The 17,825-nt window shown below is 41.1% G+C and overlaps 1 long non-coding RNA gene across 2 annotated transcripts; it reads left to right on the top strand.

The window, feature by feature from the left end:
* The first annotated feature begins 6,452 nt into the window (after positions 1 to 6,452).
* LOC146406373 (uncharacterized) lies at positions 6,453 to 17,233 on the top strand. Of its 2 annotated transcripts, none has more exons than XR_014811913.1 (3): positions 6,453 to 6,716; positions 9,622 to 9,780; positions 17,090 to 17,233. It is a non-coding gene; the product is annotated as an uncharacterized LOC146406373 (long non-coding RNA). The 2 variants fall into 2 exon arrangements; XR_014811912.1 differs by lacking the exon at positions 17,090 to 17,233 and adding an exon at positions 16,141 to 16,441.
* The last annotated feature ends 592 nt before the right edge of the window (positions 17,234 to 17,825 follow it).

Below are 17,825 nucleotides of genomic sequence, written 5' to 3'. Positions count from 1 at the left end.
CTCAGAGTCTCCATTGATAAGAGGGGATCAATAGCACCTAACTTTGCAGGATGGTTTTGAGGCATAAATACGATATCTCTGAAATACTTGAGACATTGTAGAAACCAAGTATTTTCTGTATCTTTGTATGTATATGCTCCCATGCAGTGGCTTCATGTGTGTTCATCTTTCACCTAGACTGTAAACCCCCTGAGTAGTGGTTTGATGATGTAGATCCCTTCTGTTTGCTGTAAAGTACAAAGCCCATAGAAGGTCTCAATAAATGTTTACTAGGAGGCAAAAAACCATTTTGGTTTAAAACATAGGAAAAACTATTTTCCTGTGCTACCTCGTGATGGTCTCTCCTTTTAGGATGTCCACCACCCACTCCATCACACAGTACCTTTATTCTTTTCCACCTACCACCCTCTCCCACTGGTCCAGTTTCCTTGGCTTCCCACCAACCCACAACATTTCTGTGTAAACTTGTTGCTCAGCATGTGAGTAAATGGGTGTATCTATTTGGATAAATTGTTTTTGTGGTTTGTGACCAATGCAGCAGAAGCCAGACGGGGAAGGGATGGGCTCATTATGAGCTCTTTGGAAACAGATAGTGAGGAAACCATGCTGGAGGTGACCTTGTTTCATATTTTCATAAACGAGCTCCAGACACGAGTTATATGATGAAATCTCCAAGTTGGAAGATGTTGCAAAACACTTCTGCCCAGTATAAAATATCAAGTTGATGAAGATCAACCATCTCATCAGATTGGTATGTTGAGCCTTTGGGAATTTTGTCAATGTGCTTTTATTTTATTTATTTTTTATTTTTTTGCATTTTAGGGCTGTGCCTGCAGCATATGGAAGTTCCCAGGCCAGGGGTCAAATTGGAGATGTAGCTGCCAGCCTACACCACAGCCATAGCAATGCCAGATCCGAGCTGCATCTGTGACCTATACCACAGCTCAGAGCAACACCAGATCCCCGACCCACTGAGTGAGGCCAGGAATCAAACCCACATCCTTATGGATACTAGTCAGATTCATTTCTGCTGCGTCATGAGGGGAACTCCCTGCATCAATGTGTTTTTAAAAGGAGGACACATATTTAAAGAATAAGAGCGAAAAAGAAATGATGGAACATCTGAAGTCATTTTAAGCCTACACAGTTTAGCTTATCTTAAAAGAACTCAGACTGTGACTCATACTGCTGAAAAGACAACTGAAGTTCCTTTTAAGTCTCATGAAGTTTGACATGCATTTTACATGTGAACATATCTCCTAACCCCTTCTGACAAAAGCTCTAGAAGAAAAGGAGAGTAACACCAGAGTATTCTAATAATAGTAGGTAAAGGATAAATGCCCAACCAGTGGGAGGCAAACTTTTTTCATGAGGCCCCAGTAAAAAAAATTCTTTTAAATGTTTGGAATTCATTTTTAAAAGAGTATACACACACACACGAGCATGTACACATACCATCAGGAAATGCAACCTCTATAAATGTAGTAAAGCATTTAAAAAATTATTTTCTTGAAGTAGGTATTTCATCTAAGAGAGAGCTAAAATTTCAGAAAACAGCAAATTTAATTCGAAGACATTCCAGTACTTTTTGGAAAATTTGGGCCTCTGAACACATTTTGTGAGGTGAACACTGGTGGTGGGCAGCGGAGGCAGGCTGGGAGGCATAACTGATGGATTTGAAAGTGAAGTGCATGTGAGTCAGTCACAGACCAGGAAGGATAAACAAAGAGACAATCCATCAGGATGTCACTACCGGAAGTATGGTCCACAGGCTGCACTGAGGGCCAGGGCAAGGCAAATAAGGCACTCTAGCTGAGTACCCTTCCTTACACTCAATAACCAAGATAGGTAATATTGTAAAAATTCAGGAGTTCCCATTGTGGTACAGAGGAAATGAATCTGACTAGGAACCATAAGGTTGCGGGTTCGATCCCTGGCCTTGCTCGGTGGGTTAAGGATCCGGCTTTACCTTGAGTCATGGTGTAGGTCACAGATGCAGCTCAGATCCTCCATTGCTGCAGCTGTGGTGTAGGCTGGCAGCTGTAGCTCTGATTTTACTGACTTTACCCTTAGCCTGGGAATCTCCATATGCCATGGTTGCAGCCCTAAAAAGCAAAAAGAAAAAATAAAATAAAACATTCCTGGGAAATAAACATAGAAACTGGGTAATAAAAGAATGGTTTTATCATATAGAGGCCCACGAATGGGCCAACTATTCCCATCTCCCAGCCATTATTGGGGCCAGGATGTATTACACAAGAAAATTGAATGTTTTTGGGTTGTAAATTATACCCCCCAAAACTTCCAATTCTGCAGGATGTACCCTAATGGGCTAAACCCAAACAAGGGGGACCCTGGAAAGGAGAGTTCCTAGCAGTCCCCAAAGGGAGATGGAATGGGGATCCTGGTCACTACCCTCCACGGCAGATGGTCCAAATAGATGAAGATTGATGAGGCTGGGTTATATAAATTATAAGTAGCTCTCATATAGATTGAGAGCTACTCTTCTGATGGGAGATACACTGGTGATTGATGTTCCCCTAAACAAGGGGCACAAGATGATAATATTAATGCTAAGAACAAACCTCCACAGACAGAGCCAGTCAACTTCCCTGGAGTAAATCCCAAGATCTGGGTCAGGGACAGGTGGGACCAGCCACAGGAACCAGTTCCATGATAGCCCACCCACAGTTTCGACATACATATCCCAGTAGAAAACAGTACCCTCTCCATCAGGAGGCCTTGTTGGGTATTGTCCCCATTATGCAAAACCTAACTGACCAAGGCCTTATTAGACCATCTGGTCAGCTTATCATACTCCCATTCCCCCCATTAAGAATCCCAGTGGGGAATACCAGATAGTATAGGACCTCAGGGAAGTCAGTGAAGCCACTGAGGATATATATCCCATAGTCCTTAATCCCTACACCCTGCCGGTCACTCTACTGTCCACCAGGCCTGGTATTCTGTATTAGGTTTAAAAGACACTTTCTTCTGTATTTCACTAGCCCCAGAGTCACAAGAAATATTTGGTTTTGAAAGGCAGGACCCAAACATGCAATAAAAATAACAATACTGCCCCAAGGTTTCAAAAATTTCCCTACCATTCTTTTCCTTATATTATCTTCCATCATGGTCTATACCAAAAGACTGGATATATGTCCCTGTGCTCTACAGTAGGACCTCATTGCTTATCCATTCTAAATGTAATAGTTTGCATCTACCAACCCCGAACTCCCAGTCCATCCTACTCTCTCTGCCCTCTCCCTTGGCAGCCACAATCTGTTCTCCACGTTTGTGAGTCCATTTCTGTTTTGTAGATAGGTTCGTTTATGCTATATTTTAGGGTCCACATATAAGTGACATAATATGGTATTTGTCTTTCTCTTTCTGACTTAGTATGAGAATCTCTAGATGCAGAGGGAAAAAGGCTGGTGGGATAAACACTGACCTCCCAGGCCCAAATTGTAGAGACATGGAGCTTACCCCCAGGGACTTCAGCCCAAAAGTCAGAGCTGATAGCCCTCACCTGAGCCTTAAAACTTGGGACAGGGAAGATCTTAAATGTTTGCACAGATTCCTTGCATATATATATATGCAAGGAATATATATATATATATATATATATATATATATATATATACACCATCCTGCATGCATATGAGACTATTGGAATGAAAGGGGTGTACTTATTGCAGAGAATAGGCTGGTGAAACACAGCTTAACATACAGAGGGCTTCTAGAAACAGTGCAACTTCCAAAAAAAAAAAAAAAATGGAAGTGATTCACTGAAAGGATCATCAAACAGGGAATGTAGAGGTAATAAAAGGAAGCAACAAAGGGGATACAACTGCCAAAATGGTAGCCCTAGAACAAGTAATTTGGCAATTAGCTCTCATACCTAACAGATCAGATCCATTCAATCACTCCCCAGTCCATATAAAGTAAGAATTAGATGAAGTGGAGAAAGGAATGACCATGGACAATACTTCATTCCCCAAACTGTAGCTTGTCAAACCATCAGGGAGGCCCACCAGGGAAATCACTATAGGAGGGGAAACCCTATATATTTGGTTACTTGCGGTCATGGCAACTCCTGATATGAAAAGTGTAATCAGTTGGATAACGGAAACATGCCCCATCTGCACAATGAACTACTCCAATCCCAAACACCACGTCTCCTACAACCAGAGGCCTCCAGATAAAGCCCATTCAGACCAGAGGGACATATCCTGGGAATATTGTCAGATTGATTCCACTGTCATGCTGAGAGCAACAGGCAATTTCAGATACCTCCTAGTGCTAATGAACACGTTTTCAGGGTGCCCACTAGAACTGAAAAGGCAGCTGAAGTGTTACTAAAAGAAATAACCCCCAGGTTTATGTTTGGGATCCCAGGATCCTTACAAAATGATAATGGCCCAGCATGTTTTTCAATTGACAAAAGGAATAAGAAGAGCCCTGGGCATAAAATGGACCTTGCACTCAGCCTGGAGACCCTAATTACTGTGGAAAGAAGAGAGATCCAATAAACCTTAAACTGAATCTTAGCCAAGTATGCTAGGAGACTCAAGAAAATTGGATAGGAGTTCCTGTTGTGGCTCAGTGGGTTAAGAATCTGACTAATATCTTTGAGGATGTGGGTTTGATCCCTGGCCTTGCTAAGTGGGTTGAAAGATGTGGCATTGTGGTGAGCTGTGGTGTAGGTTGCAGACTCAGCTTGGATCTGGACTTGCTATGGCTGTGGTGAAGGCCTGTGGCTGCAGCTCCAATTTGACCCCTAGTCTGGGAATCTCGCTATGCTTCAGGTATGGCCCTAAAAACAAAAAAGAAAAAAAAAAAAAAAAAAAAAGAAAGAAAGAAAGAAAGAAAAGAAAATTGGATAAAGTTACCCCCAATTGCCTTACTCTGTATGCAATTAGTCTCAAGAGACAAGGTAAATGCATTTGAATTTATGTATGTAAGGCTATTCCCCAAACCTGAGAAAAGGGACAACTTAGCCTCTTTGAAATGGAACAACTCAAATGCAGTTTCCAGGTAAGGGAAACCATGAAAGCCTTTATTGAATATGGTAACTGGTTGCTGCCTGCATCCACAAACCTGGCCCTCCACCCCTTCTTTCTAGGTGACTGAATACATCTAAAACCCTGGAAAGCTGGCAGTCCTCCAGATCAGCTTATTCCTGAGTGGGATGGACCCCAGTTGGTGATTCTGCCCTGGGGCAGTAGAACCATGGATTACTCTGTGGACCTCTCTCTGACACGAAGCTTCTCCCCCCAAAAACAATAATGTGACTAGGCATGTTCAGGCCATAGCAGTGAACCTCGACAGCAGGGCACACGTTTGCCTACAGGCAAAAGACCTAGATACATTCATTTTTAGGAAAAGTTTGACACATGACCAATATTCTCTTGCTAATACTTGGGCCAGGCATTCAAAATTGTCTGATGTCCTTTGTCTCCAAAAGGTTAGAATTTATAAAACTCCAAATGGTGGTCGCTCAGGGGTATGAACATTTCGGGCTAAGTTTTGGTGACCATCAAACATATCTAAAGGCAGCTGGGGAAAAGTTCTGCTTCTCCACCCAGGTTTATGACAATGCCCCAAATCAGCAGGAAGTACTTACGGAAGATGAACCAAGTACCTCTCAGCATGCCACCCCACTCACCCAGAATGAAGAGCAGGGCAAAAGGCAGAGGAGGGGTTTGTTACCAGCAAAGCCCATTAATAGGTCCCGGGTAAGAGAATCTGGGTAATACAATAAAAATCTAAACTTTTTTCCTTTGTGCTTGGTCTGGTTTCACTTGCTCATAGTGATAGGGGTGGAATTAGGATAGTTAGAAGTCCCAATAGGGGACCATAGATAGAGAGGGAAACGTAGGGAAGTTTGGGGGATAACTGTAAGTAAATAATCACTCAAGAAAGCCATCAGAACCAAAGCAAGCTTACCCCAAATAAAAGCAAGAGATATGCCTCAAGCCATTACCTTTAGGACCAAGGGCCAGAGTTTAAGGACCACCCTTCTGCTGATTTGAATAAGGACCTTGACAATCCTAGTTTGACCTTACAGGGTCAAATACTCCCTTTCCAGATACCAAGGAGGAGCTAGTCTTTCCTCACCTCCACTCCCCTTGGATTATAAAACTGGAGCTCATCTAATCCTCTGGGCAGAGCCTCCTTGCCTGCTAGCTTGCATCTGTGGAAAGCGTCTTATCTAAATACATCTATTTCTTGCCTATCACTTTGTTTCTTGCTGAATTCCTTCTGTAATGAGGCACAGAGAAGCTGAACCCCAGAAAGTCCAGACACAGGGTGAGTGATTCTAATTTAAAAACCGTGGGTCCAAGTCCCAATGTGGGTTTAGACTGGGTTCCAGTCCTAAGTGTGGTCAGTTTTAATAGGATACTGGTTGCAGTGATCTTTTTCTGGTTATTCAGGTAAGAGTTCTTAGTATGAAACAGCTGCGCTCAACACTAGACTCTGGCCGGCCCTGTGAACTGCGCATGACACTGCAGTTCAAGATGGCTGCCCTGAGTCGTGCACGGAGACATGAAGCCCAGAGTGCAGCAGCTGCACCATTGGCGTTGGTGTTCTTTTAAGGAGGGTTTTTCGGGAAAGTCTCTACTCTAGGTTGCTAGCTGTCACCTCGCCATCCTTTGGCTGAAGAACAGAGCTTTCCTTTGCTTCTGATCTGAGCTGAGTCTCATTCTATTGGTGTAAGTAATGCCTCGTTGGGGACTAGTGAGGGAGGGCTGGCAACAACACTATCAACTGTGGGCTGGCTGTGTTAGTAAATAAGGCTTGATTGGTACAGTATTGGCAGCTGTAATTGACAGAAATGAAGAATCTCAGGCTTCACCCCATAACTTTAAACTCATAATCTGCATTTTAACAGATGGGAGGCTAATATGTATGTTCATTAAAACTTGAACTGCTCTAGAGAAGGCATGCATTAGAGATTTCAAGGAAGGCTAAACTCTAGGCTGCTCCAGCCAGGCTAACAATTTGGCGTCTTCAACTAAATATTGCTTAAGTATTACTTAACATTTATTAGGTTGAGACAAGAGAAACAGTTTTTTTTTTTAATTAAAATGGATCTCTTCAGATTCAACACAGGGAATTTATTACATGCATTGAACATAACACAACAATTAAACTTTCTCGGAATGATTTATTTCATATCTTTTCCATTATCTTGTAATTGGATGGTCCTTCACACGTGAAGTACATGGGAATATAAATTCAATCGTACTTCACACATGAAGTAGGTGGGAGTATCACTGAGCATTCTTACTCAAAATATATTTTATAGTTCGTTTTTCTGACTCATGTTGGCAGCAGCTTCCCACTTTTATGTTGTCCTGCTTTGTCTTCAGTTTTTCTTTTGTGGTTTTCTGAACCAGAAAACTTCTTGGGAAGTATGTTAAGAGGTTTAAATTTTAGGTAACAGACAACATCATCAATTCCTGGCCCCATGTTGTCATTTCAGAGTTGAGTGGTGTGAGTTTTGAGGCAGGTCAGCCGGCTTGGTGGCGGCCAGGTCCCAAATCCCACTGTGTAATTTGCATACTCTTAGTAAAAACCAATTGCTTATTGAAAAGAATGTTTCCATTTCACTCCAGATAACAAAACTGCCTGCTTCAAAGAAACAAATTGATATTTTCTAGTTTTGTAAATATCATGTGTGGAAATGAGCTAATTGGACCATGTTAAGATTTAGATACTTTTAAGGGGGTTCCCTAAAATTTTACTATGAACAGACTTCAAACTGAAGATGTTGACTCTCTGAGAATTGCTCAGTATGGAGGCAGAAATTGCAGTCTTGCTCTAAGGCTAGCTCAAGTGATGATCGTGGGATAGTTTAATGAGTCATGTCAACCACTGGGTGACATCCACACCTCACTGCTGCTGGATTGTTCCCTTCTGATGCTGCACTCCAATCCAGTGAATAGACACAGTTTGCAGAGTCAAGAAATGGCAAGGCTAACTTTATTATGTGATAACACAACATCTTTTAGACTAATAGTGTCAACAGGGGATGGGATGCATATTAGAATTACCTGGTAGGTTTTCCTAAGAAAATTATCTGGTAGATTTTCCCACAGTGCCTGTGTTTCACAATGAGCCTATCGATTTAGAATGATGGTTCTCTCAGGCTTGGCTGCAAATTGGAATCACCTGGAGAGTTTTAAAACTGACAATGGCTGGGTCTCAGCTCCAGAGATTCTGAATTGATGAATCTGGGGGGCAGCTTAGACACCAAGATATTTTAAAAACTACTTGAGTCATTCTAACGTGCGGCTATGATTGAGAACCAATGATGTAAATTCTTTGTAGTGAAGAAAGTAGAGAGGTATATCATTTATATATTTATATATAAATATAAAATTTATATTAATATAAATTGTCATAATGTAAAATTTATTATAATATGTAATTTATATATAACTTATATACTTCTATATATAAATGACCATGACAAATACAAATCTATTAATTACCTTAATACAATTATATATGTATATTTATAAATATGTATGACTCTAGATAGCCTAGACAAATAAACATAGGTAGAGATATACATGTTTATAAATATAACAAATATACACCAGATAGTAGGAAAATATCAGTAGTTTATCAGTAGTTTAATGCAATAAACTTTATTTTAGTAAATTTTATTTCTTGTGAGGGTGGAGGATTGTGTACATGTGCTTTTGGCTGGACCTGGAAATGGCATATAGCACTTCTGACATCTCCCAGCCTCAATGTAACTGAAGAGGAAGTTAGAAGATGCAGTCTTTCTGTGGGTCCAGAAGGGGAAACAGGGTTGTGTAAACATCTAGTCAGTTTCTGCCATACATAATACTATGAAAATATTTTAATTTACTTTTCTGACAAGATGTTTATAATGCCCTTATTTAAGAACCATGGGCTTAGAGTTTAAGTGTGAACATTTAAAATTAACTTTATAAATTGTCTTATATTTTAGAATCAGTAAGACTTTTCAGTTATAATTTTCTTTTTTTTTTTTTGGTCTTTTTGCTATTTTGTGGGCCGCTCCCGCGGCATATGGAGGTTCCCAGGCTAGGGGTTGAATCGGAGCTGTAGCCACCGGCCTTCGCCAGGGCCACAGCAACGCAGGATCTGAGCCGCGTCTGCGACCTACACCACAGCTCACGGCAATGCCGGATCGTTAACCCACTGAGCAAGGGCAGGGACCGAACCCGCAACCTCATGGTTCTTAGTCGGATTCGTTAACCACTGCGCCACGACGGGAACTCCAGTTATAATTTTCAATAAGAATCATCTGCAGGGAATGAGTAGTGAGACCCAGGCTTTCTATCTCTGCTTTAACCCAAGTAGCTCTGACTATAGTTTTTATGTTAGCTTTCAGGGTAAGTTTCATTTAAACTTAGGAATCTAACTCACCACTGAAAAATCACTACTTTTCAGCATTATGTGGGGGAGATATGCTAGAATGGTGTTTCTAATTTTGTTGTTGTTTTGTTTCTAGTTTCTAATGGTGTTTCTTTATGATGTAATGCAGATCATGAAGATCTGGACTTGGAGCCTTGTAGGTGTCATTTACTATAGACTCATACCTTGCCCCCTGTCTTCTAGGACTGTGAGAAGTGAGGACCCCTACACCCTGCTACTTTGTTCAGGAGTCTGCAAAGTCTACCCATGACCTCATCAAAGATACAGCTGAGAGAGAGATGGTCTGTCTGGAAACCTGGCTTCACTCATCTTTGCCCCAGTGCTTCACACAGGTGGCACAAGGCAAGTGCTCAGAATATATTTTCTGAGAAACACTAAAAGGAGGAGAGATAGAGAAACAATGGAATGGGTTAGTCTTCTGCATGAAGTTTTTGCTATTTTCACTTGTAATTTTACTACTTCTACTCTTAAGTCATTGATTCCTTCACTACATATTAAGTGCCTACTGTATGCCAGTTTTTGGTCAGGGCATTTGAGATGGCTGTTCTCATGCTCTTTGTATTTGTTCTGGACCAGTTCCTGCTTCAACTACACCTACTTAGGTAAACCTGTTTGCCCCCAGGCCCAGCTGGTGATTGTCCTAATCTTTAGGTCAGAACAGCTCCACCCATTAGTTTATTAAAAAAAAAACCTCTGCTCTCAGGATGGTCATTAACCTGAGAGGTTGTGAGGGACACTCCCCAGTCCTGGTTTCCCTGGTAACTAATAAGCCAAGCTGACATCAGTTTTCCTGTAAATGGTAGCCTCCCTCTCCCCTGAGTAGCAAACATTGCTGCCATGTCCTTCCTGCCATTCTCCACACACTGAAGCTGTCACTCCAGGACATTTTGCTGTGGACCTGTAAGATTCCCCCGTCCAGCTTACCACTGCTGTCTTTTGTCACTATTTCTGGGCTCTTTGTTCAGTCTCAAAGCTGGGCAATTCCAAGGCCTGCAGGCCTGTAGGGGGTAGCCCAACAATTGGCAAGCCAGCTGGGAGGCTGGGGAATCTCCTGTTGAGTGTTGCGATGTTGGGAAATGGAAAGTTGTGGGGACAATCCCAAGGTGGCCACCCACTAGCGTGTGGGGCACTGTGGCAGCTGATGACTGTGTCTTTGTCTTCTATTATATTGATGATATCCTGCTAACTTCAGAGTCTCTTTCCAGTTTAAAAGTAGCAGCCCTGTGCTCATTTGACTGCTTAGGAATGGCTGGTGTGTACAAAGTGCAAGTGTACCCCCAACCCACCACCCTTAAACAATGGCAGACACAGGCTTTAGGGATATTAACTCAGGTACAGGTTTGTGAATTGATGTTGCCAGTTAGACAGAAGGTTTTTGTTGGGGACTGTGTCAAGGGCAAAATAATAAGAATATCCTTGGGCTTCTGGTCCCAGCTATAGAAGGGGGCAAAGCAATGATACAGTGTGATAAAAGAGCAGCTATATGCAGCCTACACTACCTACACAACAGGTGAAAAACATTACAAAAGGCCTACCTGAGTCAGTAAGCAATACAAAGGAAAAAACACTATGCAGGATCTAGAACACCTGTGTGTGACTTAACCCCCCCCCCCATGGACATTGATAGTGACCAAAGAATCCACTTTACTGGCCATTAAGTTCAGGAATAGGCTGATAAAAGTGACATACACTAGCATTTCCATCTGCTCTACAACCCAACTAGTGCCAGGCTTATGGAAAGGATGAATGGGCTGCTTAACAACTGAGGTGGGAAACCTGCTCTCTCAACATGTGGACCAATAGGCTACCTACCTCAAGCCCTACCAACTATAACTGTACATCCAGGAGCAATTGTCCAGTGCCTACACCATATTACCCCAGAGGCAACTAGTCAACACCGTCCTAGTTGACCATGGAAGGACCGTTGTCAACTATTGGTCGGAACAGTAACTCACTTTTGCCCTTGCCACCTATCTACCCCCAGGGAAACACACTATAAAATAACCCTGAGACTGGCAGTTAAATCCCTGGTGGTTTAGATTTGCTGTCCTGTGGGGAATAGGATTACAAAGGAACTGAGTTGTTTCACCTGTCTTCTTCCCACCCCCACCTAATTACTAACATAATTAATCCGGGCCCCCTACTGGAGAAAGGCACCATTATATTGACCCTGTGGCCTGTTTTTCTAGTCCATTTCCAGATTTCACCACAGCTGTGGAGGCTAAGGATGGACAGGCGGGGTGGCATTATCTCCAGGCACCATTACCACTTGTATTTTGCTAAATGGTCATGATATTCCCTGTATAGTGTGTGTTAAACATCTCATATTTTGTCCCAAGTCTGAGCAAAGTGGGTGATAACAGTGGCCTCACTACAAAATGAGTATGATTGCGGGGTCTATAGTAATGCCATTGTTGTCCTCTGGGCTTGCATGAAAAACCGAGCCATTGAGTTCCTGGCTTACCCTAGATACTCTTTAACTACTGTTACCTGTATTGCATTTTTTTTTTTTGTATTTGGTTGCAGTGCACCTCTACATACCTGACCCCAGGGATATCATGGAAGAAAGGGGGACCAAGGTTGTAAGGGCCGTGTAGGGGAAGTAGGGGTGAAGTGTGTGTCCTCTCAAGACAGCTGTTCTCTTGTTCTTTGTCCATCTCCTGCTTGACTGGCTTTCCCTACACCCTACTCACATGAACATGCTTGCCCCCTGCCCCAGCTAGTGATTGTTCTAATCCTTAGTCTAGAATGGTTCCACCTGCCAGTTTTCTAAAGGGAAACTTCTGCCCTGTGATGGTTGTTAACCTGAGGAGCTCTGGGGGACTGAGGGACATGCCCCAGGCCTGGTTTCCCTGGTAACTGATGAGCCAACCTGACATTCCTATAGATTGCCCTATAAATGGTAGCCACTTCATTGCCTGATAACAAAGATTGCTCCTGTGTCCTGTTTGTCATTGGTTGTACATGGTAGGATGTCACTCCAGGACCTTTTGCTTCAGACTTGGATAGGGACACTTGCAGTAAACCATTGATGTCTGTTTCTGTGTCTGGACTCTTCAATCTCAATATTGGGTGACTACAAGGCTCACAGGCCTGTGGGGTGCAGCCCAACAGTCCAAGGCTCACAGCAATGGGGCAAAAAGGATAAAGCTGACTCTGCCATCAGAGGTCTCATATGACACAGGGAAGGTATCAGTGAATTACAAGACCATGATTTGCATTTACTGAGGGTAAGGGAGGTGGAGTAGGGAAAGCAGGAGGGCTGAGCCAGGTGTGGTTCATTCTTTGCTCTGGCTTTCAAAATTGGTTGCTGAAGGAGGAGAGTGGAGACTAGATGTTGAATCATAAATTTAAGTTGTACCTTCACAGGTTCCTGTTTTGCTTTCATACATTCTGCTCATTCTTTGGCATGTACAGTGAATCGAGTACACGCAATGTTGTCAGGTGTCAGGTTTTAGTCTCAGTTATACCTAAGTGAGAGACCCCTGGCAAGGCACCTGAACTTGTGCACAATGAGGATAATTATGAGGATTGGGATGAGGTTCAGAGATACACTGTTCACAAGGGCTTCTTTAGGGGGCTTAGATTTAAAATACATATTGGTGAAAAATCTGCCTATAACCTTATCGGGGTTCCCTTGTATGTTACTTGTTTCTTTTCCCTAGCTGCTTTCAAGATTTTCTCTTTGTCTTTAATTTTGGTTAGTTTGATTAATATGTGTCTCATGGTATTCCTCCTTGGATTTATTTTATATGGTACTCGTTGTGCTTCCTGGATTTGAGTGAGTGGCTCCTTTCCCATGTTAGGGGAGTTTTCGGCTATTACCTCTTGGAATATTTTTTCTGTCCCCTTCTCTCTCTCTTCTCCTTCTGGCAAGGTTATTGGCAGATTTTTCAGCAGAAACTCTGCAGGCTAGAAGGGGGTGGCATGATATACTTAACATGATGAAAGGAAAAAAACCTCCAACCAAGATTACTCTACCCAGCAAGGTTCTCATTCAGATTTGAAGGAGAAATCAAAACCTTCACAGATAAGCAAAAGTTGAGAGAATTCAGCAACACTCAACCAGCCTTACAACAAATACTAAAGAAACTTCTCTAGGCAGAAAAGAAAAGGCCAGAATCAGAAACAAAAATTCCACAAATGACAAGGCTCACCAGTAAAGGTATATATACAGTAAAGATACGAAATCACCCATGCACAATTATACCACCAAAATCAGAAATCATGAGAAGAGGTGGGTACAAATGCAGGACATTGGAGATGAACTTGCAATTAAGAGAACGACAACTTAAAACAATCTTTTATACATATAGATTCTTATATCAAAACTTCAGAATAACTGCAAACCAAAAATCTACAACTGATACACAAACAAGGAATCTCTGAAGAAGAAATATATCTCATAGTAAATAAGTGCATAATCCACCATGAAGGGGGTCATTTGACATCATTCTTGGAATGCTGAAGTCTTCTTAGAACTGATCTTGACTTTCTCTCCATCAAAGAATTTATGATAATTATAAATAAATAATGCAACTGTATGAGTAAAAATAAAATAAAATACATATTGGGCAATGCTGATTCTCTGAGGGCATAGGGAAGGTGTTATTATTAACCTAAAATTCTTAGGAGGAGAACAAAATTCAGACATTAAGGAGTTGCCATGGTCAAATAACTTAAAAAGGAAACTAAGACTTGAACACAGCTTTACTTTTTCCAACTTTTTTAGATATAGTTGATGTACAATATTATATGTTATAGGTTACAACACAGTGATTCATAATTTTTAAAAGCTATGTGCCATTTATAGATATTTTAAGATACTGGCTACATTTCCTATGCTGTGCAATGTGTCCTTATAGCTTTTTTATTTAATACGTAATAGTTTGTACCTCTCAATTCTGTACCCTTACATTGCTCCCCCTTACCTCTCCCCACTGGTAACCACTAGTTCTGCATATTTGTGTGTTTCCTTTTTAAATTTTTTTATTATTTTGTCTTTTTAGGGCTGCACCTGCATCATGTGGAACCCCAGGCTAGGGGTCAAATCGGAGCTGTAGCTGCCAGCCTCCACCACAGGCACAGCAACATGGAATCTGAGCAGCATCTGTGACCTACACCACAGCTTACAGCAAGGCTGGATCCTTAAGCCACTGAGCAAGTCCAGGGATTGAACCTGCATCCTCATGAATACTAGTTGGGTATGTTACTGCTGAGCCATGATGGGAACTCCTATTTCCTTTTTTTATGTTAAGTGTTTTGCTGTATTTAGATTCCACATAAATGATATCATGCAGTATTTCTTTTTCTCTGACTTATTCCACTTAGCACAATACCCTCCAGATTCATCCATATTATTGCAAATGGCAATATTTCACTCTTTATGGCTGAGTAGTATTCTATTACATACATCATCTTTATCCATTCATCTGTTGATACTTAGGTTGGTTCCATATCTTGGCAATTGCAAATAATGCTATGAACACTGGGGTGCATGTATCTCTTCAAATTAGTGTTTTCATTTTTGTTTTTTCAGTTATATACCCAGGAGTGGTGTTGCTGGGTCATATAATAATTTTAGTTTTGATTTTTTGTTCTCCATGGTAGCTGTACCAATTTACATTCTCACCAACAGTGTGCTGGTGTTCCCTTTTCTCCACATCTCTGTAAACATTTATTATTTGTGGACTTTTTTGATGATAGCCATTCTGACAGGTATGAAGTGATATCTCATTGTGATTTTAATTTGCATTTCTCTGATTACCAGTGTTGAGCTGCTATTCATGTACCTGTTGGCCATATGTATATCTTCTGAAAAATGTCTATTCAGGTCTTCTGCCTATTTTTAGTGAGGTCTTCTGCCTATTTTTGATGTTGAGCTGTGTGACCTGTAAATATACTTTAGATGTTAACCCCTTATTGGTCATATCTTTAGCAGATGTGTTCTCCCATTCAGTAGGTTGTCTTTGTGTTTTGTCAATCGTTTCCTTTGTTGGGCAGAACCTTTTAAGTCAAATTAGGTTCCATTTATTTTTGCTTTTCATTTCCTTTGCTTTAGCAGATAGATCCCAAAAAATACTGCTCTGATTTATGTCAGAATGTTCTTCCTATGTTTTCCTCTAGGAGTTTTATGGTTTCCATTCTTATATTTACTTGGTTTTGATTTAATAAAGTTTTATTTTTCAAAATGAGCAGTTGCTAGGACCTGTTCATGCATCTTCACCAGCAGCTGGGGCATCTCCACCCTTGGTGTTTCTGGCATAAATGACCTAAGCTCTGAGCTTTGAAACAAGTTTAAGTCTTTTACTGAGAAGCTCCTGAAGGGCTGCCTTGGCTAGGGAACTATGAGTCTTCAGTCTCTCAGAGATAGTAGCTGGGGTTATAAGCTTATAGTTGGGAACTTCTTTACAGAGCTTGTCATATGTTGCTTTGTCAAACAAGACTAGATAATTGAGACTGTCCTGAACCTTGCCTCAGATGTTCCCTGGGTCTTTGTATTTCTTGGCCAACTTCCAGCGTCTATCCTTTTGTCCTTGCATGGCATAGCAGGGAAAGCAGCTACTTCCACTGCTGCCTCACTAAGGTGTCTGTCAAAAAACAAACAGCAACCTACTTTTAGATTTTTGATCTTTATTTTTCTATATGGTGTTAGATAATGTTCTAATTTTATTCTTTTTTTTTTTTTTTTGCCTTTTCTAGGGCCACTCCCGCAGTATATGGAGGTTCCCAGTCTAGGGGTCTAATTGGAGCTGTAGCCACTGGCCTACGCCAGAGCCACAGCAACGCAAGATCCAAGCTGCGTCTGCAACTTACGCCACAGCTCACAGCAACACTGGATCCTTAACCCCTGAGCAAGGCCAGGGATCAAACCCGCAACCTCATGGTTCCTTGTTGGATTCGTTAACCACTGAGCCATGATGGGAACTCTTCTAATTTTATTCTTGTACATGTAGTTGTGCAGTTTTCTCAGCACCACATATTGAGGAGACTTTTCCCCATGGTATATTCTTTCTTCCTTTGTCATTAACTAATTGATCATAAGTATATAAATTTATTTCTGCTCTCTATTCCATTGATCTGTATGTCTGTTTTTTGTGCTAGTCCCATACTATTTAATGATTGTAGCTTTAAAGTACAGTTGGGGGAGTATGATTCCTTCATGTCTGTTGTTCCTAAGATTTTTTTTGGCTCTTTGGTGTCTTCTGTGTTTCCATAAAAACTGTAAAATTCTAGTTCTGTGAAAAAATGTCCTTGGGACTTTGATAAGGATTGCATGGATTCTGTAGATTTCCTTGGGTAGTAGTTCATTTTAACAATACTAAGAGCACAGTATATTTTTCCATCTATTTGTGTCATCTTCAGTTTCTTTCATCAGTCTTACTGTTCTCCATGTGCAAGTCTTTTTTTTTTTTTTTTTTTTGGCGGGAGGATACTTTTTAAGGCAGCACACGTGGCCTATGAAAGTTCCCAGGCTAGGGGTCGAATCTGAGCTACAATTGCCAGTCTAGGCCACAACCACAGCAATGCAGGATCCTTAACCCACTGAGCAAGGCCAGGTATTATTGAACCTGCATCCTCATGGATACTAGTCAAGTTCATTACTGCTGAGTCACAACAGGAATTCTGCAAGTCTTTTTTTTTTTGGCAGTGCATATAGCATGTGGAAGTTTCTGGTCGAGGGATCAAACCCATGCCACAGCAGGGACCTAAGCTGCTGCAGTGACAACACTGGGTTCACAACCTCCTTTACCACAAGGGAACTCCTCCAAGTACAAGTCTTTTGTCTCCTTAGGTAAAAAGACTCTTAATTTCTCCTTCTGATAGTTAGTTGTTAGTGTATAGAAATGCAACAGTTTTCTACATACTACTTTTGTATCTTGAAACTTTACCAAATTCATTGATGAGGTCTAGCAGTTTTTGGGAAACATCTTTAGGATTTTCTATATGTAGTATTATGTCATCTGAAAACAGTTTTACTTCTTTACTCATTTGGATTCCTTTTATTTGTTTTTCTTCTCTGATGGCTATGGCTAGGACCTCCAAACCTATGTTGAATAAAAATGGTGAGAGTGGACATCCTTGCCTTGTTCCTGATCTTAGAGGAAAAGCTTTCAGCTTCAATGTTGAGTATAATGTTAGCTGTGGGTTTGTCTTCTATGCCCTTTATTATGTTGAGATATGTCCACTCTATGCCTACTTTCTGAAAAGTTTTTTTTTATCATAAATGGATGTTGAATTTTGTCAAAAGCTTTTTTGTATCTGTTGAGATGATTATATAATTTTATTCTTCAATTTGTTCATGTAGTGTATCACACTGATTTTGCAGATACTGAAAATTTCTTGCATCTCTGGGATAAATCCTGTCTGATGATGGTGTATATACT

The sequence above is a fragment of the Sus scrofa genome, chromosome 1 (genome assembly GCF_054392235.1).
Source record: "Sus scrofa isolate SSC_HxYL_T2T_F1_AM1 chromosome 1, Sscrofa_HxYL_maternal_Yorkshire_Landrace_v2.0, whole genome shotgun sequence".
NCBI classification, from domain to species: domain Eukaryota; kingdom Metazoa; phylum Chordata; class Mammalia; order Artiodactyla; family Suidae; genus Sus; species Sus scrofa.
This window is presented reverse-complemented; position numbering and strand designations above follow the sequence as displayed.